Source organism: Mus musculus, chromosome 19 (genome assembly GCF_000001635.26).
Source record: "Mus musculus strain C57BL/6J chromosome 19, GRCm38.p6 C57BL/6J".
NCBI lineage: Eukaryota > Metazoa > Chordata > Mammalia > Rodentia > Muridae > Mus > Mus musculus.
The window spans coordinates 7,829,175-7,857,102 of record NC_000085.6 but is presented as its reverse complement, the minus strand read 5'-3'; the positions used below and the strand labels follow the sequence as shown (position 1 = coordinate 7,857,102).

The 27,928-nt window shown below is 38.8% G+C and overlaps 1 pseudogene; it reads left to right on the top strand.

The window, feature by feature from the left end:
* The first annotated feature begins 8,233 nt into the window (after positions 1-8,233).
* Gm7096 (predicted gene 7096) overlaps positions 8,234-27,928 on the top strand; it is a 42,573-nt pseudogene continuing 22,878 nt past the window's right edge.

Genomic DNA, 27,928 nt, shown 5'->3' with positions numbered 1-27,928 from the left:
GTACTGGTTCAGTGACAGACAGGTAGATCAATGGGATAGAATTGAAGACCCAGAAATGAATCCTATGGTCACTTGATATTTGACAAGGGAGCTAAAACCATCCAGTGGGGAAAAGACAGCATTTTCAACAAATGGTGCTGGCACAACTGGTGGTTATCATGTAAAAGAATGCGAATTGATCCAAACTTATCTCTGTGTACAAAGCTCAGGTCTAAGTGGATCAAAGAACTCAACATAAAACAGGAGACACTGAAATTTACAGAGGAGAAAGTGGGGGAAAGCCTCAAAGATACGGGCACAAAGGAAAAATTCCTAAACAGAACAGCAATGCTGTAAGGTCAAGAATTGACAAACAGAACCTCATAAAATTGCAAAGCTTCTGTAAGGCAAAAGACACTGTAAATAAGACAAAAAGGCCACCAACAGATTGGGAAATGATTTTTACCAATCCTAAATCTGATAGGGGACTAATATCCAATATATACAAAGAGCTCAAGAAGCTGGACTCCAGAAATTCAAATAACCCCATTAAAAAATGGAGCTTAGAGCTAAACAAAGAATTCTCAACTGAGGAATACCGAATGGATGAGAAGCAACTGAAAAAATGTTCAACATCCATAATCATCAGGGAAATGCAAATCAAAACAACCCTGAGATTCCACCTCACACCAGTCAGAATGGCTAAGATCAAAAATTCAGGTGACAGCAGATGCTGGTGATGATGTGGAGAAAGAGGAACACTCCTCCATTGCTGGTGGGATTGCAAGCTTGTACAACCACTCTGGAAGTCAGCCTGGCAGTTCCTCAGAAAACTGGACATAGTACTACCAGAAGATCCAGCAATACCTCTCCTGGACATGTACCCAGAAGACGTTCCAACCGGTCCAACATGCTCCACTATGTTCATAGCAACCTTATTTATAATAGCCAGAAGCTGGAAAGAACCCAGATGTCCCTCAACAGAGGAATGGATACAGAAAATGTGTTACATTAACACAATGGAGTACTACTCAGCAATCAGTAGCAATTAAAAACAGTGAATTTATGAAATTCTTGGGCAAATGTATGGTTCTGGAGGATATCTTCCTGAGTGAAGTAACCCAATCGCAAAAGAAGTCACTTGATATGCACTCACTGATATTGGATATTAGCCCAGAAATTTAGAATACCCAAGATACAATTTGTAAAACACAAGAAAATCAAGAAGAAGGAAGACCAATGGGTGGATACTTCATTCCTCCTTGGAATAGGGAACAAATTAACCATGTAAGGAGTTACAGAGACAAAGTTTGGAGCTAAGACAAAAGGATGGACCATCCAGAGTCTGCCCCACCCGGGCATCCATCCCATAATCAGGCACCATACCCAGACACTATTGCATATGCCAACAAGATTTTGTTGAAAGGACCCTGATATAGCTGTCTCGTGTGAAGCTATGCCAGTGCCTGGCAAATACGGAAGTGGATGCTCACAGTCATCTATTGGATGGAACACAGGGCCCACAATGAAGGAGCTGGAGAAAGTACCCAAGGGGCTGAAGGGGTCTGCAAGCCTATAGGTGAAACAATAATATGAACTAACCAGTACGCCCAGAGCTCTTATTTCTAGCTGCATGTGTATCAGAAGATGGCATAGTTGGTCATCAGGAGCAAGAGAGGCCCCTTGTCTTGCAAACTTTATATGCCGCAGCACAGGGGAACGCCAGGCCAAGAAGTGGGAGTGAGTGGGTAGGGGAGCAAGGAGGGAGGAGGATGTAGGGAACTTTCGGGAAAGCATTTGAAATGTAATTAAAGAAAATATTTTTAAAAATATATAGTGCCTCTTCACAAGGTCCAAACATATTAAAACTACCACAGTACTCATGAGTGTATATTTCATGGTGAGAGTTGCAAATAACACATCAATTTCTCAGTTCCTATTGGTTATCAGAGTTGTCCCTATAAATTCTATACAAATTATTTGTTCAATTCGACAGAAAATATTGCATTTCTAGTATTCTGAGAAATTCAGAGTTTTGTTTTCCTGTGATGAATCACCCTTCCTTTATCTTTCTTTATTCTCAGTGTTGCTTATTTCTCTCTTTGAAACCTTCTAGAAGTCTCTTGCCATGCATTATGTGTTATTATCTTATAGCCTGTACTGCAAAGTGGAATAGGAATTTCAAGGTCAATACATTCAAATTCACTAAAAGTAGCTTTTACAAAGGAACAGGTCAAATATTCCTGTGGTATTACTGTAGCCATGACCTCTGCAGTACTAAACTTGCAAGTGCTGGCTTAGGTACCTAATTTTACAAGTCTATTTGTGTTTTCGTACTATATTCATGTGGATTAATGAGTATAGTATAAAAGGTCATGTGTTTAAATGCTTTGTGCTTTAGCTAATGAAGGTGATTTGGGAGGACACAGAACACTTGTCAGTGGATTTTGCTTGGAAGAATTTGGTTGCTTGAGTACATATTGTGGGAAATACCTATTTGAGGTCTGGTATGTTTTCTATTTACTGGCTCAACCTCTGCATGAGTCATCTCATGGTACCATACTTAACAGTTACCACGTTGTATTTATTGTGTGTCTGCTGGTACTCTAACAAAATATGTCTTTTTTTCCTTTAAGGAGCTTTTAACAGGTATCTTGTCATATTAACAAAATTAATCAGTAATATATATACTAAGGACAGTATGTGTATCTTTATGTATATGAATATTTATGATATGTTATAATACCAACATAGTATTTTATCCTATGGCATGAGTTAATAAAATAGCTGGTGAGAAACTGAGAAAAATATTGTTTGACTATGTATTTCTTCATAAAAATGAAAAAAAAAACTGAGTTCATGCAGTCTCCGTTATGCATAATTCCTTTTTATTTATAATTATAGCTGTCTTGAAGTCTCAAGCAAACTGAATTGTTCCCATAATCTAATTTTTTCCTTTTCTCAGGTTTGGGAGGAAGTTCATTTTAACATGTGCTTTATTACAATTTGCCATCACTGAAACCTGTGTAGCTTTTGCTCCCTCCTTCTTCATCTACTGCTCACTTCGATTCCTGGCAGGAATGTCTGTGGAACCCATATCAGTAAATAGTCACTTGCTCAGTAAGTCAAAGATTTTGAAATGAGACCTTGCTCAAACTTAGGTCTTGACCCTCAAATCCCTTTCAAGTCAATGTATCTTTTTCTTTCAGTGTTAGAATGGACAAGCCCTAAATTCCTAGCCATGATGGCAGTGCTTTCATCTTGTGCTCCTAATATTGGATTCATGATATTGGCAGGCCTGGCTTTTCTATTTAGAATCTGGCATCACCTCCAGCTGACAATGTCTGTGCCAATATTCTTCTTCCTTATACTCACAAGGTATGAGCTTCCTTTCCTATTCTGTGTTACGGAATTCTGTGACAATAATGAACAGGTATAAGGACATAAGAAATGCATTTATCTTTGGTCTACATCTGACAGTGTGAGCTCCTCTTTGCAATTATGGGAGAGGAGGACAAAAACCAATGTCAGATAAAATGGAGGAGACTGAATACTGCCTAAATGTAAGGTAAACATTAAATAAGTTTATAAAATCATATATTATTGTGGGAAGAGTTACTGATACATTGAAGAGGATTCACTTCTTTATCAAAAATTTTGTTTAAATTCAAATTCTGTATTTCACAAATTAACTAGATGAAAGGTATAACATCTAATTGAGTTCATATTATGGATAAACATTTAATACTAAAGAAAGTATATTGAAAATACTGGATATGTTATCCCAATAGAAAAAATTATACTGTTTGATAGTTAGGTGCTATTATGCAGAGTTTAAGTGTCTTTGGTAGGAAAAACAAAACAGAACAAAAGGAGAATAGCAATGAATGCAGCCTGAATATTTTCTGTCTTTCTGTCTGTCTTTATATGTTAGCTATTCTTGGTTGTCATCCTGATTACATCTATAATGAACTACAATTCCTAAATGAAAAGCACATCTGGGAGAGGTAATTTTTGCTAGGTTTAAAGTGTGTGAATCCACTTCTAGCCCAGACTTTTGAGGTGGGAAGACACATATTTTTTATTTGGATCTTGAGGCAAGAAGACTCTTTTAATCTGAGCCATACTTTCTGCTAGAAACCTACAAAAGGACATAGAGGAAGAAAGCTTTTGCTTTTTTGCCTGCTTGTGCTCACATTGTTAACACATCTATTCCTGGAATTGGAGACTACTACTGTGGGATTTCAGAATATACAAATGACCAGCTTTGTGGGACTGAACAACTACTAGATTCTTGGACTTTCCTTTCAAAGCTAGTCTTTTTTGGATTATCTTGACTGCAGTCTGTAAAACATTCTAATATATCATATGTATACTATATATATAGTATCTCTAATATTTTAGCATTTTCCTCATTTTGATTCATAAATTTCCTTAATCTCTCCTGTAATGTTTGTTTTCATGTATTATCTCTTTCCCTTTGTTTCATCTTTAATATATTAGCATTTTCCTCTGTCTGATTTATAAATTTCTTTAATTTACCCTTTAATGCTTGCCTCTATATTTCATTTTACTCCTTCTATGGTCTTTCAGATATCTTATTACTTTTCTTCCTTCTGATTTGCAAATTTCTGAAATATCTCTTCTAATGCTTCTCTCCATATTTCACCCTTTTCTTTTTGTTATCTTTTAGATATCTTAGTATGTTGAAGTCTTGCTCCCATACTAGGAAAAAAAGGAACTTATTTGTAAACAAGGCTTTATATCTATGTATTGTTCTCCCCAATTCTCTTTTAGATCCTTTCTGCATTTATATAGTTACTCAAAGTCAATAATAAGGAAAACAAATTACAAGGATGTGAACAAAAAGAAACAATTATATTGAGCTAGTTCAAATACAAACTAGTATAGCCAGTATGAATATTAGTGTGGGTGATCCTCAAGAATATTAAAATGAGCTACAAAATGATCGAGTTATATCTCTCTCATCTAAATCACCCACATACTACATATACATGGATAGATAGATAGATAGATAGATAGATAGATAGATAGATAGATAGATAGAGATATATATAAAATCTATTGATTCCATATAGTGTTACTCATACATGTGAATTTGTATGAATACTTGGGATTGGATAATCTATTGAGGATCTCATTCCTGAGCACTACTAATTGATTAGGCAACAAAGTAAGGCGATATGTCATATACTACTGCCACCATATACTTATTTTAAAAGAAAAAAGTGGGCCAACACAAAACAAACTCATGTATTTGTTATCAGGGCAGGGTTTGCTTCATGTTGGCATTTTGGTTCTTCTTGTGTGTGGTTATATTGTACTTTTTGTTATTTTGCTTTTCAAAGGATCTTTAAGTTGTAGAATTAATGGGGTCCCAAGTCTACTCTGCCACAGGGCTTGGACGCTTGGGGAGGTAGGATGTGGGATTTGACTGAGCTTACCCCAGGCTGTCTCCGGGCAGTATCATGCTGTAGGGAAGCCATAGAACACAGCTCCGGGTGATGCAGTAGCTCAGTCTGAGGCATGGGGACAGCTGGAGCTGGCTCGGGGTTCCTCAGACCTGTAGGGATTCTAGTGCTGTCTGGTTCGCAGGCTCAGACACCCAGGAGTTGCTGAGAGTTGCAGAAGAGCTGAGAACAGAGTGGGCGCCCCATGGACTGGACCTAGCCCAGAGCCAAGGGGAAAAGAGGGGAGAGCTCCAGTTGGATCCTGCTGTGAGAAAGACCCTGGCTTGTTGGTAGCTGGCTCACTTGGGTTTGGCTTGGCTTGGTCACAGCCATGGCTGGGAGCTTAGAGTGGCCTTCTAAGGGAGGTTAGACAGCAGCTGTTTAGGCAAAAGCTTTCTCCATTGCTCCCTACAGTGGATACCGATGAAAAGAGGCATTTATTGTCATGGTAGAAAGTGGATGAATAAAACTGTACCCCACTTCTCAGGGCGGGCTTGAGGTTAAATACCTTTTGCAAGGAGGAGTATCTAGGAAGGAGAGTTTATTGGCTAAGTCTGCAGGCCTTTAGGTACCTCATTAAGATGAAGATCTGTCTTGAAGCTTTGTAACCACAGGTCACATTCTCTACTTGTGGAGGATTGCCCTTACGTGACTGATGGCCACAAATGTATGAAGGGCTATAGACTCGTGCAAGGAGCCTGGTGTCCAGGAATGGGACAAAACTCCTTCCTCACTTTAGGGTCACTAGGGTTTTTAGCCTTTGCTCAACCAGGAACCAGACTGCCTTTCCGAGTCCTACATAAGATGTTATTTTATGTGCATGAGTGTTTGGTCTGTACTGCGTTTATGTACTAAATATGTGTCTAATGCCAATGGAGGACTGAAAACAGAATCACATTCCTGGGACCGGGTATTAAACAACTGTGAGACACCTTGTAGGTATGGAAATCAAATACAGGACTTTAGAAAAGCAATCAGTGCTCTTAACCACTAAGCCATCTCTCAAGCCCCATTCAGGAATTTGTCAGGCCGGGCAGTGGTGGCACATGCCTTTAATACCAGCACTTGGAAGGCAGAGGCAGGCGGATTTCTGAGTTCCAGGCCAGCCTGGTCTACAGAGTGAGTTCCAGGACAGCAAGGGCTACAAAGAGAAACCCTGTCTCAAAAAAAAAAAAAAAAAGAAAGGAAGGAAGGAAGGAAGGAAGGAAGGAAGGAAGGAAGGGAGAGAGAGAGAGAGAGAGAGAGAGAGAGGGGGGGGGGTAAGGAAGGAAGAGAAAAGAAAAGGACTTTGTTAGGTCTTAGTTTTGTTTTATTGGTTTGTTTTGTTTTTGAGAGAGATAGGACATGGGTTGGGGTGATTATGAGGTGAACAGGATCTGTAAAGAGGTAGAAGAGGGGGGAAATGACCAAAATGTATTACATGAAGAACTTAATTAAAAAGAAAGCAGACTCATAAAAGATATTGATAGGGTTAATTCAGAATGAAGACAGATATCGAGCATATTCAACAGATATCATTAAGGCAAAATAATGTTATGTCAGTACATATACTCTGTTATAAGTCTTTAACTATCTCAAGGCAAAAACATACCTCTCTTTTGGCAGGGATAAAAGAGAAACACAGTGGACCAAAATAAGAGTGAAAAGAGGCCAGGACCATAGAATGAATCTTAAGCAAAATAAAATATTTCTATCTGATAACAGTTTCCTGGAGTTTGAAAGTAACAGAAAGAAGAAATCATAAATCCGGAAATTTTACATCAGATAGGCAGATCACAGAAAAGTGGGGAAATGTCAGCTATGGGCTTCAGGTGCTCTGACTTTTAGTTGCTAGAAAATAGGAGTCGGTTTATACATTTCAAACGCTTTGCTAATAGTGATAAAGCTGTTTTTCACATGTAATGATGACAGTAAATGGTTTTCGCATATTCTAGGGATGTCCCAGAGTAACTTGACTCTGCACCTTCGACTTTCCATTCTCTCCACATCATTGAAATTCTTAATACTTAATTGACCTTTGTAGTAACAGCTTATAACCAGGAAATTTCATTCTCTTATATATGAATATGTACATGTATATATGTATAAGATCACACAAATAGAAATGTGCATGTATATGAATATGTATATGTACTGTATATATGTATACAATCACACACATAGAAAAGAATTTAAAATAGCACAATATAACGATTTACATGGCTCTGTATTACTCACTGAACTCTAAAATCTCAAACTCTTGTCTTCGCTTATTGCACTTTTGCACTGAGACCATATTCTGCATTAGATCACAAAACCCCACACACTTCCTATCTGAATCATCAAACTTCTGTGTGAATTTTGTATTGTTATGCCTTTAAGGCCCTATCTTTATCTAAACTCTTACAACTTTAAATAGTGTCTTTACAGTACAAATGAATTGATCAGGTAGCCAAAGTGGAGAATTGTATCATAGTTTATTTGCATTGATTTCTAGATTTTTTTCAGTAACTGTTAAAGATTTTAAAATTAAGCAAAATACTTTTAAGGAATAGAAAAGGGAAAATATTTCATTATAGTTCCTGTTAATTTTTATTTCTACAAAAAAAAAACTGCATGCCATGGAACAAATACACTCTGGCTAATTTTCAGGGAATTTACATATCATTTTCCAGAAGTGACCATGAGGGATGGTTCACAAAGTTTCTCCATAAGCAAATGTTTACCAGACTAGACTTTTTAAAAAGCAGAGTTGGGATTTTTTGTTTATTTTTGAAAGTTGTTGTAGTTGTTGTTATGTTGGATAGAGGTCCCTTCTGAGTGCAAACAACACTACAGATTGCAGTTCTATGACTTTGTTGTGAAGTAAGGAAGGGAACATTTTTAAAAGCTCAAGATCAATTCTACTTGCTGTGTTAATGTGAAACAGAAATTTCTTTAAAAGTTTATGCTTACCTAGGTATAAACATTTTTGCTTCCCATCGGAGACAGTCATTCAGCCTCAATGGCCTTTCAGGATCTTCTGAATCTAGTTGGAAGCCATGGAAGATTCCAGATCCTTCAGATGGCTTTCCTTCTTATCTGCAATGTCATCACGATGCCTCATGTAATATTGGAAAACTTCACTGCAGCTAACTTTGGTCAATGCCTCATGTAATATTGGAAAACTTCACTGCAGCTAACTTTGGTCATCGCTGCTGGGTTCACATTATTGACAATGACACCAACTCTAACAATAACAGTGGGATCCTGAGCCAAGATGACCTCCTGAGGATCTCCATCCCACTGGACTCCAACCTGAGGCCAGAGAAGTGTCGTCTCTTTGTTCAACCACAGTGGCATCTTCTACATTTTAATGGATCCCTTTCCAATATGGCAGAACCAGATACAAAGCCCTGTATGGATGGCTGGGTGTATGACCGGAGGACTTTTCTCTCCACCACTGTTACTGAGGTAAGTGGCTTGAATCATAATAACCCCTCAATGAATTCATTACAATAGTTAAGCAATAGCACAAATAGTGTATATGCTTTGAAACTACTCACTGATTTATTAAATACAAGAGTCATGTTCAATGATTCAAATGACTTCATATATAAATATTTATTTTTCTAATTCATTCATTCATTAAAACACAGTTCATAGAAGGAAATTTGACAATAGGACCATTTAGCAAAATAGCAAAAGTAGATTCCACCCAAAGGACCTACCTTCTTCTAAGCTAAGGCCATAAAAGTGACTTTACAATATTAGGCATGACTTTCTTCCTCTGAAGTAGGCTTCAGACCTAATCAATCAGAAATGATTGGTCTTCCTTTAACAGTTATGTCATTAATACATCAGTGGCCAAATTGTTGTACAGGATGATATTGTAGTATGAGGGGTGAGTATTGAGTAAGATCACTGATATCTTTTGTTTACCCACAATCTATAGAGTAACATCTGCCACTATGAAAAATAGCCAACAAGGAGAACATTTCTAGGTTGTAATACCAGTGTGAGGAGCCACCCTTGCAATCGCCATTACAAGATGGTGCTGATATCCAGTGTTCTAACTGGTAAACAAATAGTCTGCCAATGTGCTAGGGTATTTTTCCATTCCTTGTGCCCTGCCTGTCCCGTGGCGTCATCTGGGCTGATAGTGAGCAGCCAGTCAGGGTGAAATACATCTCCAACACCTCTTGTGGTCTATTTAAGGACCGAGTTTCCTGTGTTCTGGGGCTCTTCCTCCAGAAGCTGATCATCTTTCTCTCAAGATGCGTTAAAGCTATGCTGCAGAAGAACCCGTGTGTGTCCTGTGTGTGTGTCCTCGCTGGCGAGTCTCCTCCATATCACAGACACATCTGGTGCCGAGATCCCGGGAATGCCACAACATCGCTGGCATTGAGAAGGTCCCTCAGAAACTGGGCAGGTCCAGAACTGCAGTGGAAGGTAAGTTCGGAGAGTCATGGCTGACTGTGAGACAGCATGTCAGAAACCAAACGGAGCGAGAGATTAGGAGCTTGTGAGAAAAAAGACATGTCTAAGGAAAAAGGACCTCCCTGGAAGTTAAAAGAAAAAGGGGAGAGTTTAGAAAAGGAGAAGAGAAAAAAAATGAAAGAAACTAAAATATAAAGATACAAAAGATAATATAAATTATAAAGATACAAAGGATAAAAATTAAAATTAAGTCAATTTACCCTCCTCTCGAGGACTTTGACTAAAGAGGCAGCCTTCATTAAAGGCTTAAAGATAGCTCTCAGGGTCACTGTAGCTCCTCTCTCTTCTCTGGCAGTATTACCAGAAGAAGGAGATAAGAAAGTAGAGTCTGAACATGAGAGAGAGAAAATACGTTTTAGAAAAGCTGTTATCCCCTGTTTGGGATCTTTTAGCAAAAAAGAGAAAAAATGAAAATAAGCTATTTCAGAGCGCTCCTGGGGAACAGAAGAAAAATGGGAGACGTCCTGTTTTTCTCTCTGGCTCCTATGGAGATGTTCTTAGCTCTAGTTAAAATATCTGTGTCCCTTTGAGACACCAAATTCTATTCCCTTTCTGTCTATTGTCTGTTTTTGGTGCACCAAAACAAATTGTCCATATGTCTGCCAATTCATGTTTGTTTTCGTTATGTTGTTTGAATGATTATTGTTCTGTGTTTCATGTTGAAAAATATAAATGGTTAAAACTTGTTCTAAAAGCAGTTTCAATTTGCACAGTACAAGCTTATAAGTTAGCTGCACTGTGGATGGGAGCCAAGTACAGCTGAAAAAGCCTCGCTGAGGGCCGATTACAAACGGAGCTCTTAAAGGGGCAGGCAGCCTTTTGCTTGTAACAGAAAGTTAGCTTAAATTTGAGAACTCAAGGTTAGAGTCTTTCTAAACAACATGAACAAACACAAGAAAACAAGTCTTTAAGGATACTTCAACATAGGGGTAATCTTTGAGCCAAGACTCTGGCAGAGTGTTTAGATTGAAAAAAGTTTGCATTTGGGTTGAGGCTGAGCTCGGAGGGGAGCAGCCTCAGCTCGGCTTGTGTGGCACTTCTTAGAGCCTTATTACAGACCTAGCCAGATGTTGTTCTAAATAAAATTTAAATTCAAAAGAATTATAAAAGGTCAATCAGGCTATAAAACTTATAAAGGCATTTCAAAATAACTTGCCTACTTCATATAAAATTATTATAGATTTAAAAGTTTAATTTTTTCCATTTATAAAGAGTTTACTTCTAGTGAACTGGTGACCATTAAAGGTTTTTGCCCCTAGGTATGGCTAACATAGCTTAACAATATGTAAGAAATTTTTATTATCAGCTTCAATACAAGAAGCAAAAGGTTTAAATCTTTCAGTATATATTGTTTCCTAAGTGAAAAGTATTTTATTAGCTAATGTCTCTAAAGGGAAGTTTAAAGTTCTGGAGAATAGTTGTTGCTTCATAAGATTCAGAGGCAATATGTTTTTAATAATTAGGGTTTCGGTTATACTGGAAAATTGGTACAAATTTACTTCAAACTTTTATTTCCAAAAGCTTACAGGATATGTTAATTGGCTAAGACCTCACCTTACACTCGACACAGGAGAACCTAAGCCTTTGTTAGGTGCTATCAAGTGAGATTCCAATTAACTGATGAGAACCAAAAAGGCTTTAACAGAAAGTAGAAGAAACTTCTGTAATCTATTAGTATCAATTGTAATTAGTGGTAATCAAATATTAGTTACATATTCTAGTTATTTTTATTAAATGTGTCCACAGCTATTTTTTTGGCAAAAATAAACATTAATGTAAAATCATCCTTCGTCACCTCAAAGTTTTAACATCCTATTATAAGGCTGCTGTGGTGCTAATTAAGAATTAAGAATTCCTTGTTCCAAACAGCAATTAGTTATTGCAGAATATTGATATTTGACCTATTACATACCATCATTTTAAATAAAATTGATGATCATTATCCTAAGATAAGTTAAAAATTTATAAATTCATGCATGCATGCATCCCATTTACTGTGTTTAAAAAATAGCCTTTATATGAGAAAAAAGTATATGTAAATTAGATCACATGATTATTCTTTTGAGTTTCCTCCTGTTTCAGCACAGATAATTAAATTGTGTGCTGAAGATGGTGTTTTAAAATGTTGAACAATTAACCTTTAGGTTGTATATTAATAGTCAATATTATATCTCAGAGCTTACAATTGCTTATGCAACTTATAAAAAAAATACTGTTTCTTTAAGAAAATTGTTTTTGGGCAGTTAAGAAATTGTCCTAAGTTGCCTGAAAAAGACCCCCAGGATTTGCTTTTGTGTTATAGAGGTTTACATAAAGCTTTAACTAATAAAGATTACAGATAGCTCCTGAAAAGATACAAACTCAGGATTCTAATATTTATTTGAGTTTTAGAAGATTTACAGAGACAACTTAAAGATTTTCTCTAATTTCTGATTAATAAATAAATAAATTATACACAAGTGACTATAATGACTTTTCAAGCATTCTAGCTACAATCTCTCTTCAAGAGAAACAATTGAAAGTGAAATTAGTCACTGTTCATGTTGTATTAAAACTGACTAACAGTTCAGTATCTAAAATTTTTATGAAAATACAAGATTGTATTTTGATGCGTGAGCACCCCTTTTATATTCAACATATTAGAGTACATACTTTATTAACTGGCTCCTATTCAAGGAAAAAATTCCTAAGCTGAAGTTAGCCATTGGCAAGAAAGACTAAACAGATAAGTCCTAGCTGTTTATTTTGTAAATCTAAATAGTATATATGACTGGGCTGAAAAGCCACCCTAGAAACAAATGTTCTGTTCTTGTTAGTCAAAAACATTCATGACCTACACTTGGCATCAAGGCAACCGACTCCCACAGGCTATATCCTGGGGAGGACATGGAATATATATGAAGGCCTCTATCTCAAACCGGTCATTAAGTCTGAGGTCTGAGCCTTGAGCCTCGAGCCCCACGTTGTTGGCACCACTTGTCCCATCCAGAAGGATTGAGGACCAAGGCCTGCAAGAGAAGCAGGCAGAGAAAGGGGAGCAAGACCAAGCAAAGAGTTGTCCAGGTCTGTTTAATGGAGGCTAGGAGCCTGGTTATAAGCACACAATGATAAAAATAGGAAGGTGTTGAGGGGGCATAATAAAATACAGAGAAAGGGATGGACATCTGGGGTGGATGCTGATTACCGGCTTCTTGCAGCTTATCTTGGAATGTCGGCACTAAAACAGTTCTGGGCGGCCTTCAAACATTCTGCAGTTTATCTTGGAGTGCCTGTCCTGACTAAACAGTCCCAGGCACCAAACGGAGACATGGATGAGGAGGTGAAGCTGTGTTAATCTAAGCAGTTCTAGGTGCCAAGTGAAGGAGGGAGTGAAGCTGGCAGTCTCTGGTGCCAGGTGGAGGCAATGAAGGAGGGGGTGACATAATTTCCTTCTCTTGTGCGCGCTCGACTGGCCAGGAAGAACGACGCTGCAACAGGATCCTTCTGCACACGTTTATTGGGAGAGCTTGATTGTAGAGGCGAAAAGACTTCGAGCCCAGAACTGGTGCTGCTTTTATAGGCCTAGGAGGGGCGTGTCTCACACCCGGATTGGTTATGCACTAAGCCTCATTTGCATGTTCCTCATCTGATTGGCTACTCTCTCTCAGTACCTTACAGAACCTCATTATCATACCTCATTTGCATGTCTCACATCTGATTGGTTATACTCTCAGTACCTTACAGAACCTCATTATCATGCCTGGGCCAGGCAGTGTCTTTGCAAAAAACTTTACTGCATATGTACACATTGGTTGTTTGTCCAATCTTATGCGTGGTGGCCAGCAGTAGTCAGTGCCACTCAGCAATGGCACATGTGGCTTCCCACATCTCCCCCTGTTTGTTTTAATAAAATGAGGCTGGACTAGACCTGTGCAATTATGCCCATCCGCCGTGGCTCCTGTTTTAGGTCGTTCCTCTAATGTCACAGCCTTACCCGTCATAGGGTAACCCTATCGCCACCGGGCCCCATGTCTTAGGTTGGACTGTGCACGAGGAAAGTTGCCCGTCTCTGGATACCGCAGTGCTGTGTGACAATAACTGCTAAATGACCTAGGGCGAACTCTGCAAAAGAAGCCAGCCAAAAAATGAATTAGTGGGGAAATCATGATCACCCTATTGATGAGCAAGGGCTGATCAATGATCGTTGAGTCTCTCTCATCCCATCTCATGCTGACTAATTCTTGAGCATAGATAACCAAATTTCAGGGGAGGAGCCGTTTTCAATAGCTAAAAGTGCCTGAGTTATAATCACCTTGTCACGTTTTTGTTGGGTTCTGAATTTGCATGCCAACCAGAGCATGAACACCAGTCCACAGCATATGGCAGCACCAAACAAAATCACTCCCACCCATTCCTTAAAGTAAGAAAAAGCAGAGGTAAGCCAAGAGGTAAAGTCTCCAAGGGTCACTGGTTCCACTCTGGTCCCATTAAGGTTCAGGATCTGCATCTGCAGTCTCGTCTGCAACCTTTCCAGCTCCTGCGACCAGTTCCCCTTCAGGTAATTCGATAGGTCTGTACTTTTAATAAAAGAATTATTAATGTACCTATTGGGAGTAATGCACACATGCAAAGTGGATGCCACACAACTCATTTGTATGACATCCATCATCTGTTCCATGTCATGTTGTAAAATATCCACTCTCTGATTCACTAACATTAACCCTGAGGTGATATGAGAATCCACCCTTTGCAGGGTAAGCAATGCCTCAGACGTTTTTTCTGCTATCTGACTTATAGTGTCAGCAGTATTAATTTGATCTGCCCAATTAGAGATAATCTTTTTCTTAAAAAATATACAGGGTGTAAAAGGTTTATCCACATTATGCATAAAGCATAATGTATAATTTAAATGAAAACTAGTACTCTTATACACCCGTGGCTCTTGAGGAGTTTGTCGTGCATAAGGCACATCCAAAAAACATTCCTTTGCAAAAAACAAAGGCTAGGTAGAAGAATTGGAATGTACCGGTAAAGGTACTGGCCATGATCTTACTATGGCCCATAAAGGTATACTTATCCTGGTTTCAATCATCAGGAGCAGGAGAATCATCTTGGGGTTCATCTTGCTCTTTCACGGTCCTTGTCAGTCGCGTCGGGACCCAAAGTGGATTTTCTTCACCCTGTGGAAAAACACAAATAGCTCCCCGGGACCTGATTAAGATAGGATCCGGGCCATACCATTTATTATCAAGGACATTTTTCCATTTGACCATTTCATTGGGCGATTGAGGCCATTGTCCATGCCTTTCAGCTGGTGATCTTCCAGCATCATCTAATTTTAGAAAATTAAGAGTAAATATTGCAAGGGATAGAGCCATATTTGGCGTCATAGCCTCTATTTCCCCTTTCTGTTTTTGCAAATATTGTTTCAGAGTGCAGTGGGCTCTCTCAATGATGCCTTGGCCCTGTGGATTATAGGGCAATCCAGTAATATGTTTTACTTGCATTTGTTTGCAAAATTGACTAAATTTAGAAGAAGTATATGCAGGACCATTATCTGTCTTTAACACTAGGGGCTTGCCCCATGCAGCCCAAGCCTCTAAGCAGTGAGATATGACATGAACTGCTTTTTCCCCTGTCAAGGGAGAGGCATGTAGGACACCAGAACTGGTATCAATGGATACATGTACATATTGTAATTTCCCAAAAGATGGGATATGCGTGACGTCCATTTGCCAAACATCTAGGGGTCGCAATCCGCGAGGATTAACACCCACGGAAGGTGCATTAATAAATTCTACACTTTTACCACACTGTAGGACAATATCTCGGGCTTCTGTTCGTGTGAGCTTAAATTTTTGTCGTAATGTAGAAGCAGGTACATGATAAAGCTGATGAAAATTCTTAGCACTTTCTATAGACCTTTGTGATAGGAAAACCATGTCTCTGGTGGCTGAGTCAGCAATTGCATTTCCCTTAACCATAGGTCCAGGTAATGATGTATGTGCTCTAATATGTTGAATATAAAAGGGATGCTCACGCATCAAAATACAATTTTGTATTTTCCTCAAAATTTCAGATACTGGACTAGACTGCTTAAAATTTCAGGCAGTCTCTAATGCTAGAACCGCATTAACTACATAAACAGAATCAGAGATAATATTTATGGGCATAGGAAATCTTTTAAAAACTTCTAAAACCACCAAACATTCTACCAATTGAGGGGCTCCTGATGTAAATTGCAACCTTACAGCCTTTTCATTGATTACATAACTTCCAATTCCTGTTTTTGATCCATCTGTATAAATATCAATGGCTCCCTTTATAGGGGTATTAGCCGTTACCTTTGGAAATATTACTGGATGTAATAACATAAAATGTAATAACGGATGTTTAGGATAATGATTATCAATTAAACCAGAAAAACTGCATCTAAGAATGGCCCATTCATCTATAGTAGCACACAGTATTTGCATTTGTGCGACAGTATAAGGGACAATTATGCTATCAGGCATTTTTCCAAAGTGAGTAATTGAAGATTTTATCCCTTTGTGTGCCATGTTTGCTACCATGGTGGGATAATGCTCTATAGTCTTATTAGGGGATATATGTGGATGTATCCATACTAAAGGACCATCTTGCCATAACACAGCAGTTGGCAAATTTATGGTTCTTAATATGCATAGGTACAAAGGTTCTTGCTCATTTATACGATTTAACTGTGCTTTTTGGATAGCTCTTTCCACCTTCCTAAGAACATCAGAAGCCTCAGGTGTTAACTGTCTCAATGAGGTAATATGTGATTCTCCTTCTAAAATTTGAAATAAAGGTTTTAATTCCGAAGTAGGGATCCTTAAATAAGGTCTAATCCAATTTATATCTCCTAATAATTTTTGAAAATCATTTAATGTCTTTAGATGATCTTTCCTTATACTAATCTTTTGTGGGGTGACACATCGTAAAGTAATAGTGGCTCCTAAAAAAATGACTAACATTAGACTGCTGTACTTTTTCTGGTGCAATAATCAAGCCATTATTTTTTAAAGTTTCATTAAGCAAGCCATAAGCTTGCTGTATACTTTCTTCTTCAGGTCCACAAATCACTATATCGTCCATATAATGACAAATTTTTAAGGAGGAGAAACCATCCCTAACCGGTTGCAAAGCTTTTCCTACATATAACTGACATATTGTACGGCTATTTGCCATTCCTTGGGGTAATACCCGCCATTGGTACCTTTTATCAGGCTCCATATGATTAATAGAAGGCAAGGTAAATGCAAATCTAGGTTTATCTTTCTTATTTAATGGAATGGAAAAGAAAAAATCCTTAATATCTACTACTATAATTCTCCAATCCTTAGGTAGAGCTGAGAGTAGGGGGAGTCCTCTTTGTACAGGACCCATAACTTGCATTTGTGCATTAATGGCTCTTAGGTCATGTAACAATCTCCATTTACCTGACTTCTTCTTTACAATGAAAATAGGGGTGTTCCAGGGTGATTGAGTGGGTTCCACATGTCCCAGGTCTAATTGTTTTTGTACTAATTCTTTAGCTGCTTTTAACTTCTCAGAGGGTAAAGGCCACTGAGGCACCCACACCGTGTCCTCCGTACGCCATGGAATGGGCAAAGGCTCCTCAGTGGCCCCTAGAAAAAACTCAGCCCTTTCTTATCTACTTTTTCTGTGGCTTTAACTGGTGAAATTCTACCTTGTAAGTTTTTTCCAAGACCTAGTCCAGGTATATATCCCATTCCTTTCATCATTTCCTTGCTTTTCTGAGAGTAATCATTAGTCAATATAAAGTTCATGGATGACAACACATCTCTTCCCCATAAGTTTACAGGTAAAGGGAGTACATAAGGTTGAAAAAGCCCTGTTCTTCCTTCTTTATCTTTCCATTGTAAGGATTTTGCACTTATAGTTGGGGTAGCCTCATATCCTAATCCTTGTAAGCTATGTGACGATTGATTAACAGGCCAAGAAGCGGGCCACCAATTACTGGATATAATGCTTTTATCTGCTCCTGTATCCATTATACCTTGAAAGGTTTTTCCTTCTATTTGTAATTGTAAAGTGGGACGATTATCCAAATCTAAAGATATGTAGGCCACATTCGTTCCTGTAGAACCGAGTCCCTTATCCCCTCGGGAATCCTGGCTACTAGGGAACATGTTATGCAAACTAGGAAGAATCAGTAATTGAGCAATGCGATCTCCAGGAGAAATGGCTACAATACCTCGGGGTGCAGAACACATAATCTTAACTTGTCCCTCATAATCTGAGTCTATAACTCCGGGATGTATCATCAATCCTTTCAAAGCAGAAGAGGACCTACCCAACAGTAGGCCCACTGTATCCTTTGGTAAGGGACCTCTAAAGTCTGATGAAATAGGTTGGCACCCCATTTGAGGTGTAAGAATTACTCTGGAGGTGGCACAGATGTCCAATTCTGCTGAACCCGGAGTGGCTCTCCTCGGTCTCTGGGTGGCCTCATGGACACTGTGGTCTGAAATGCCCCATACATTTGGGGGCCCTGGGGACGGGAGCCCCTCACCCCGTTTTTTGGCTGTTGCACTTTAAACTGAGGTATTGGCCTTCCTTTTATATCTCTGACTGATCTACATTCATTTGCCCAATGTCTTCCTTTCCCACATTTTGGGCAAGTACCTGGTTCTGTCTTTTCAAACCTACTCTTTCTACCCTTTGTACACTGCTTTTGCATATGACCTGTTTGTCCACAATTATAGCAGGTTATTTCTTTTGCTTGCGCCATCAAAACTGCGGCAGCCAGCCCTGCATTTGAAAGAGGTCCTCCTATTTCTCTACAGGCTTTCATCCATGCTTGTAGCCCTTTCCCTTTCCATGGTGTGATAGCATTTCTACATTCTTTGGTACATTGCTCATAAACTAATTGTTCAATTAATGGCATTGCGGCCTCAGCATCACCAAATATACGTCCTGCCGCTTCCATCATGCGAGCCACAAATTCAGAGAATGGCTCATTAGTTCCCTGAATAATTTTTGTCAAGTTACCAGATACCTCTCCTCTATTAGGCAATGCTTTCCAAGCTTTCACTGCTGCCTGATTAATTTGATCATAGACCTGCACTGGGTATCCTAATTGATTGTTTGTCCATATACCCTGACCTGTAAGCATTTCAAAGCCCCATGCTTGTTGCCCTGCAGTAGCATTAGCACGGGCCTGACTCAAACACAGATCATGCCATATAGACTTCCAATCTAGATACTGTCCCATCGTAAGACATGCCTTTACCACACTCATCCAGTCAAAAGGAGTCATGGCATTGTGAGCCAATCTATCAATTTGGGACTGAGTAAATGAGGCATTAACTCCATAGGTCCTTACTGACTCTGCTAGCTCTTTTCCTTGTTTATGCGATATTGGCTCATAATATCGCTGTTGAGCATGATCCTGAAAAACAGGAAAAGCCTGACATATTTTTTGCAACCCTTTAGGAGTGCAAAAAGAGTGACCATTGCCAATTGCTTTCTTATCTGCATAAGGCGGAGTAGGTGGGGGAGCACTGAAACTCCTCCCTATTGGGCCAGATCTTTCTGCTTCATACTCCGCAGCAGCCTCCTTCAAATCTTCCTCCTCTCCTGTTGATAATTCGGAATCCTCTGAGCTAGACAATTCTAACGACTCAGAGTCCTCGAGAGGAGGGTAAATTGACTTAATTTTCTGCTTTTTACTATTTTTTATACTATTTTTTGTATCTTTACATTTTGGGAGTTGACAATTAAAGCCATGATATAAGATCAAGGCAAGAAAGATAGCAACCCCAGCAACAATTATCAGATCTATTTCGTAGGAGAGCATGCCTCTCACATTAATTTCTTTCTACTTACCGGTACCGCCGTTCCTCAGCTGAAGAGTTCTGAATCCACTCCAGATCCTCCTCAGCAGTCTGTTTTGCAGGAACACTTCATTACCACCGTTCCCCAGCTGAAGAGTTCTGAATCCACGCCGGATCCTTCTCAGCAGTCTGTTTTGCGGGAACCTTTATTAACTGCTCCTTCCCCGTGATGCAGTTCTGAATCCTCCCTGTAGCAGGGGGTCTTCTCTCGTGCCTGAAGATGTTTCTTGTCCCGGGTTTTCGGCACCACTTCTTGTGCGAGCTCGACTGGCCAGGAAGAACGACGCTGCAACAGGATCCTTCTGCACACGTTTATTGGGAGAGCTTGATTGTAGAGGCGAAAAGACTTCGAGCCCAGAACTGGTGCTGCTTTTATAGGCCTAGGAGGGGCGTGTCTCACACCCGGATTGGTTATGCACTAAGCCTCATTTGCATGTTCCTCATCTGATTGGCTACTCTCTCTCAGTACCTTACAGAACCTCATTATCATACCTCATTTGCATGTCTCACATCTGATTGGTTATACTCTCAGTACCTTACAGAACCTCATTATCATGCCTGGGCCAGGCAGTGTCTTTGCAAAAAACTTTACTGCATATGTACACATTGGTTGTTTGTCCAATCTTATGCGTGGTGGCCAGCAGTAGTCAGTGCCACTCAGCAACGGCACATGTGGCTCCCCACACCCTTCAAAGGGTCAGCGGATCTTCTGGGTGAGAGTTACTAAGGGCCTAGTTTCCCACAGTTTGGTCTCTCACAGAACAGAGCTCGGGAGGCCCCATCCCTAACTGAGAATTTACTGGGGGTTGATGGTTGCTAGGGGAGGGACTATCGTGTTACTTTAGAAGTATGACCAATACTAGGTTGCCTATGCCCCAGTGCACACATAGGTAACATTCATCAAACAATGGAATATGAAAAAAAGAACAAGAGGTTTGGAGAGAGGTGTTCTCAAGCCTCTTAGAGGAAGTTGTGGAACACAAAAAGAATGGATATTATCATTGTGCAGTGTTGACATGCAAAAAAATTCAGAAAATAAAAGTAATAAGAAAGATATTTAAAAGAAGGAGTTGTTGTGTGTCATGTTAGTTTAGGTAAAGTGTTCATGTGTTGTGACAGGCCATCATTATTTTGATGGCAAACCTAAAATATCTAGATAGTTGTACATGCCATTGTGATAGCTAGAAATGTAGGTTCATGAGAGACTGTATCTGCAGCACTTGTGAGGCACAAGATTCACAACTGAGCAATGCACAAAAATAAAAACAAATTCTCAGTAATTTATATACTTTTATAAACCAGAATGTGAGTAATTTCTAGTACTCTCCACCTGTGTATAGGGTATAAGTCCTAATCTCAAGATTGCCAAAAGTATTTAAGTAAATAAATAAAATAAAAACAGTAATCAGGCTGTATCTGAAATCTGCCCTAAGGAAAGACTTTGAGGAAACTGTGCACTGAGATATAAAATCCAATACTAATACTACTACTACTAATAATAATAATATCAAATAATGCAGTGGTCAGGATATATGAGCATCTTTTGGCATAGGTTACAAATATAAACTACATAATTATAGAAAGATTCCTGGGAAAAGGTTTGTTTAACCTGTGACTGAATGGTTAAAGTCAGGTAAGGATGAAAAGAAAGCTGGAGAAGAAGATGGGGCTCGCACAGTGAAACTGAAAGGTCATGTTGAATAAATTGAACAAATATCATTAACAGACTGCCATGCTGATTTACTTTTCTCCCAGTGAAACCTGGTGTGTGGATCTCAGATACTGAATTCAGTGGCTAAATATATATATTTGGTTTTTCAAGACAGGGTTATTGGCATATTGGCAGGAACTTTTGTAGGTGGACACTTCTCAGACAAGTAAGTACATATTCTTTAAAGTGTTCTCCACATATCAGCGTTTTTAACAGCTACAAGTTATGTGTCATAGGTAGGGTGTTTATTGCTGTGCAGAGACACCATAACCATGGCAACTCTTATAAAGGTAAGCATTTAATTGGTGCTGACCTACAGCTCAGAGGCTTAGACCATTATCATCATGGCAGAAAGGATGGTAGCATGCAGGTTGACATGGTGCTTATGAGGTAATTGAGATTTCTACAGCTGACTCCACAGAAAGGAACAAGAGATGTCCCCTATGCCTGGCTTGAGTTAGTGAAACCTCAAAGCCAACCACATCTTGACACACCCAACTTACACAATGAACTTCCTCCAGTAACATGTATTCCAACAAAGAGAATTATAATAGTGCCACTTCCTATAGGCCAATGAGGGGCATTTTCAATCAAACCAACACATTCCACTCAGTCTTCCATAGCCTTGTAGTAATATCATAATACAAAAATGCACTTAGTCTAAATCAAAAAGTCCCCATACTTTATCATAGTATAAGCAATGTTTAAAGGTCCAAAATTCAGTCTCTGAGACTCACACAATACCTTAACTGCAATCCCCTATAAAACCAAAATGAAAGAGCAGATCACACAATCTATAATGTGATAATATAATATAATATAATATAATATAATATAATATAATATAATATTGTCATTCCAAAATTGAGGCACAGGAGCTAATGAAGTTAAATACTGCATTAAACCAAGACCAAAAACTGGCTGGACGACTCCAAATTCTGCATCTTCTTGTATGATATAAAAGATTTTCAGGTCTCCAACACATATGAGTTTTGTTGGCTGTAACAAACTTCTTTCTCATGGGATGTTTCACTCTATTAGCAGCTCTTTTGACAGGTAATCTACAATTCTGGCATCTCCAACATCTTGAGGTGTCTAAGGAAATCAAGGCTTCACCTTCACAACATCACAAGATGACTTCTCTAGGCCTCCATGCAGGGATTCCCCTAACATATGCCTGAAATCAGCAGCTTTACTTAGTTGTGGAAGGAGATTTCATAACTCTTTTGTTAAATTTTTTGACTCCAAAGCCAGAGCCACATGGCCAAAGCTACCAAGGTGGGCTGCTTCCTAGGGTTGGAACATGCCCCCCTCATTTAAATACAATTTTGCAAGCTTGACTTTTTCAGTGGCTTCCTTCAATGACTAAGCTTGGTTGCCTTGGAAATTGTTCTTTAGACCAGGCTCTGCTCAAACTCAAGATATACCTGCAGACATAAATGGAGTTTGCCGAACACTGGGACCTAAGATTTGGTTAATTCTTTTTCACATGTTTGAAGCTTATCTGGGTGGTATTTTTCCATAAAGTCGACATACACTTTACGCCATTTGAGACCAGTCTTTCTTTAAACTATTTCCTGGTGGTCCTTTCCTCCACACATTGCACATGTTTTTTTATCTTCCTTGCCAGATGGCCCCTTTTCATTGTAGATCTGAATAAGACTGGCCTATAGAAACCAAGCAACACAATCAATACTAGGCATTCTGAAAATCTCTTCTGCCATAACTATTAATTCATATCTCTTCATTTTACTCTCAGGCTGATTATTTGGACGAAAGCAAAAAGCAGCCACATTCTTCACCAAAATATCACTACAATGGTCGTTGGGTCGCATACTAGTAGTCTTCTTCCCTGAAACCTCTTGAGATGGACTCCAGCCATTCAAATCACAATCAGACCCTCTGTCTTCAATGTCTCAATTTATATGGCCCATTAAGAATCCACACCTAGAGCATTACAGTACTTTTCTAATCCAAAGTCCCAAAATGTGCCTTCTAGCAATAAGAAACAATTAATCCTGTCACAGCCAAAGCCCAATTCCTGTTAACAATGTCTTGGGTGTCTATTGATTGGAAAATATACAATGACCATGGCAACTCTTTTAATGTAAAGCATTTAATTGAAGAAAGCTTACAGTTCAGACATTAAGTCCATTATCTTGGCAGGAAGCATGCAAGCATATAGACAGACATGCGCAGAAGAAGTATCTGAGAATTCTATATCTGGATCCAAAGAGAGCCACAAGACAAAGCCACTGAGTCTAGCTTGAGCTTTTAAAATCTCAAAGCCCATCAAAGACACACTTCCCCAACAAAACCATGCCTACTCCAACCAGAAAAGTAAAGAAAACATCAGAAGATAAAAAGAGCTCTCATGATCATGGATAGGTGGGATTAACATAGTAAAAACAGACATTTTCCCAAAATCCATCTACATACTCATTGCAATTCCCATCAAAATTCCACCATAATACTTTACAGACCTTGAAAGAACAATATTCAACTCCATATACAAACAAAAATCCAAGATAGCTAAAAACAATCCTATATACTGAAGGAACTTCTGGAGGTATCACCATCCCCAATTTCAAACTGCACTATCGAATATTACTAATAAAGCCAGCATGGTATTGGAATAAAAAACAGTTTGATCCATAGAATCAAATTAAAAACACATACATAAATGCACACGCCTATGGGTACCTGATTTTTTTTAATATTGAAACCAGAAATATACAAAGGAAAAAGTAAAGCACCTTCAACATATGGTTCTGGTACAACTGGATATTGGCATGTAGAATTGTAAGAATAGATTGATATCTATCACGCTGTACAAAACTCAAGCCTAAGTGGATCAAAGACCTTACCATAAACCAGATTCAATGAAAATGATGGAGGAGAAAGTGGGGAATAGTCAAGAAAGCACTGGTATGGAAGACAACTTCCTGAAGAGAGCACCAATAATTCAGACACTAAGATAAACAATTAACAAATGGGACTTCATGAATCTGAAAAGCTTTTCTAATACAAAGGACATCATCAAAAGCAAAACCACAGCCTACAGAATGGGAAAGGATTTTCAACAATGCCACCTCTAACAGATAGCTGATCTCCAAAATATATAAAGAACTCAAGAGTCTAGACATCAACAAAACAAATAACCCAACAAAAAAAAGTGTAGTACAGACCTAAAGAGAAAATTCTCAACAGAGGAATCTCTAATGGATGAGAAGCACTTAAAGGAATGTTCAGTATCCTTAGTCATCATGGAAATGCAAGTCAAAATAACTCTGAGATTCCATCTTACACCCAGCCAAATGGCTAACATTAAAAACTCAAGGGACAGCACATTCAGGCTATGATGTGGAACAGGGCCACATTGCTGGTGAGTGCATATTTGGACTGACACTTTGGGAATCAATTTGGCAGTTTCTCAGAAATCTGGGAATATTTATAGTTCAAGACCTAGCTATAACACTCTTGGGAATATCCTGAAAAGATGTTCCACTGTACCACAAGGGCACTTGCTCTTTTATGTTCATAGTACGTTTATTCATAATTGCCCAAAACTGGGAACAATCTAGATGCCCCATCTCTTAAAAATGAACAAAGAAAAGAGGGTACACTTACACAAAGGAATATTACTCAGTTATCAAAAACAATGAAATCTGTAATTTACAAGAAAATGGATGGAACTAGAATAGATAATCCTGAGTGAGGTAATCTAGACCCAAGACATAAACATGATATATGCTGACTTATAAGTGGATATTAATTGAAAAGTATAAATAACCATGCTTCAATCCACATACCCAAATAACCTAAGTAATAAGGAAGGCCCAGGAAAGGAATGCTTGAATTTTACTGAGTATGGAAAATAGAATAGACATCTGGGGTGGACTGAGGAAGGGAACTGGATGAGATTAGGGGAGTATTGGAGGGAGCAGGCAAAATCTTGTTGGGAGAGGATAGAGAAACTGGTAGAGAACTAGAATTGATGAGAGGGCACCTTTGGGATGAGCTAGAAACCTAGAACAATGGGAAATCCCAAGAATCTATGAAGGTGACCCTAGCTAAGTCTCCTAGCATTGATTAAAATGGAACTTGAATTGGCCATCTCCAGTAACCAGAAAAGTTTTCTGATGGAGGGACTGGAAACCAACCCAGTCAAAAAATCTTCTACCCACAATTTGTCATTCCTACAAGAGGTGCAAGGCTAAGATGGAACAGAAATTGAGGGAAAGGCTAATTAATAACTGACAAAGCATGAGACGCATGCAATGAGAGAGAGCCCTTCTCTTACACAATTAATGATATTCTAGTAAACTTGCAAATAGGTGCCTCGCATAACTGTCTTATGAGATGCTTACCTAGCAACTGATGGAGACAGATGCAAACACAGAGCCAAACATTAGGTGGAGCTTGGGAAATCCTGAGGAAGAGACAGACAAAATATTAAAAGCTCCAGAGAATTCAAGGACACCACAAGAAAATATAGAGAATCAATGAACTTGTGCCCAGAGGGACGCACAGAAACTAAACCACCAAAGAGAGTGTGCATGAGATGGATGGAGGCCCTGTGCACATGTTTACTAGTTGTGCAGTTTGGTCTTCATTTGGGGCTCCTAACAGCAGGAGCATGGCTGTCTCTGACACTGTTGCCTGCCTTTAGTCAATTTCCCTAAACTGGGCTAACTTGCCTAGCCACAATGTGAAAAGATGAACCTAGACTTACAGCAACTTGGAGGACTCCTCTTTTCTGAGGAGAAAGGGAGGACAAGAAGGTAAGGGAGAGAGAAGGGGAGAGTGAAGGATCAGGAGGAGAGGAGATAGGGGAATCTAAAATCAGAATGTAAAATTAATTAATTAATTAATAATTTTTAAATGTAGTCATTGAATATTGTGTTTCTCAAATCATGCATTTGATACTAGTAGTCACTAAACACAGACAGACCATTCTATTAAGGTTTTAAAGTCTGTGTACTGTTTTTGACATAGAACTAACATCTTACTAGATGTGGAAGATTCCAAAAAAGGTGTTAAAGACAAGATGGCAGAACATGGTTTAAAAATATGAGAAGAATTAAACCTGGAGATGAGACAAACTGCTGCCTGTTTGTTGTTTTAACAACTGCACTTTTTCCCTGATGGAATCATTGTCTTTTCCTCAGGTTTGGGAGGAAGTTACTTTTCAGATGTGCTTTGTTGCAAATGGCCATCACTGGGACCTGTACAGCCTTGGCTCCCACCTTCTTCATCTACTGCTTACTTCACTTCCTGACAGGGCTTTGTATCATACCCATAAGCACAAATAGTGTTTTGCTCAGTAAGTCAAAGCTTTTGATAGACATTGCCCACAATTTCACTTGATGAAGATGTCCTTCCCTTCTTTGTTAGCAGTCAAGAGTCTTTCTTTTTCTTTCAGTGTTAGAATGGACAAGCCCTAAAACCCAAGCCTTGGTGACCACACTGTCATTGAGTTCTCATCATTTTGGAGGCCTTATCCTGGCAGGTCTTGCATTTGCATTTCGAAACTGGCACCACCTTCAGCTGGCAATATCTGTGCAAATATTTGTCTTCCTTATACCCACAAGGTATGAACTTTTGTTCCTCTTCTGTGTTTTGAAATTGTCGGGTGACTGTATCCATGGAATCAGGGCAAGAGGATGCATTTGTCACAGTCTCTATAACTTAATATGTTTATCATTCAGGTAATGTCTCAAGAAAGTTTCTATGGCATCTTTGTTTCACTGGATAATATAATTAGTGAACAAAATTTATTCATGGATTATTAATTTAGAGAAGGATACAAGATAAGTGAAATTTCCTTACAGTCTAATAAGGAACTTGGAAGTTGTCTGTAGAAATGTCCAAGAAATTCTAGTTCTATGGCCCCCATTAAAATACATATCTGTGTGAGGTGGAAAGACCAATGTGGTTCCCAGTCTGCATTCCAGAGATTCATATACATTGTATTGCTGAATCATTTTCATTTTTCATAGGCAGTTTATCTCATGATACATGATTACAAATTTTTGTTATAACTGAACTACTAATAGGGATTAGATTAAAAATAAACCTATGAAAGAATAAATTTATTGTAGAAAATTACCCCTTGAGAATTTATGTCCACATCTTCTTGAGCTGACAGAGTCAGTTTGGTGGTTGATTGTAACTAACAAACCCCAGAAGGCCTTACAGGAACTTAGAAAAGTTGCAAGCAAGAATGGAATAAAGAATTCTGAAGATGTCCTAACCATGGAGGTGAGCATAATGACAGCTGTTTGTGACACAAAAGAAAGATACACAGTCTTGACATGCTTATGGATTAGTGCCCAAGATGCAATATCCTATCATTAACTCACTGCATACAATTCTTTTATTCCAAGAGGACTTTGTAAAAACCCTTCTTTGATGATTTCTTTCACGTTAAATTATTTTATAATGAC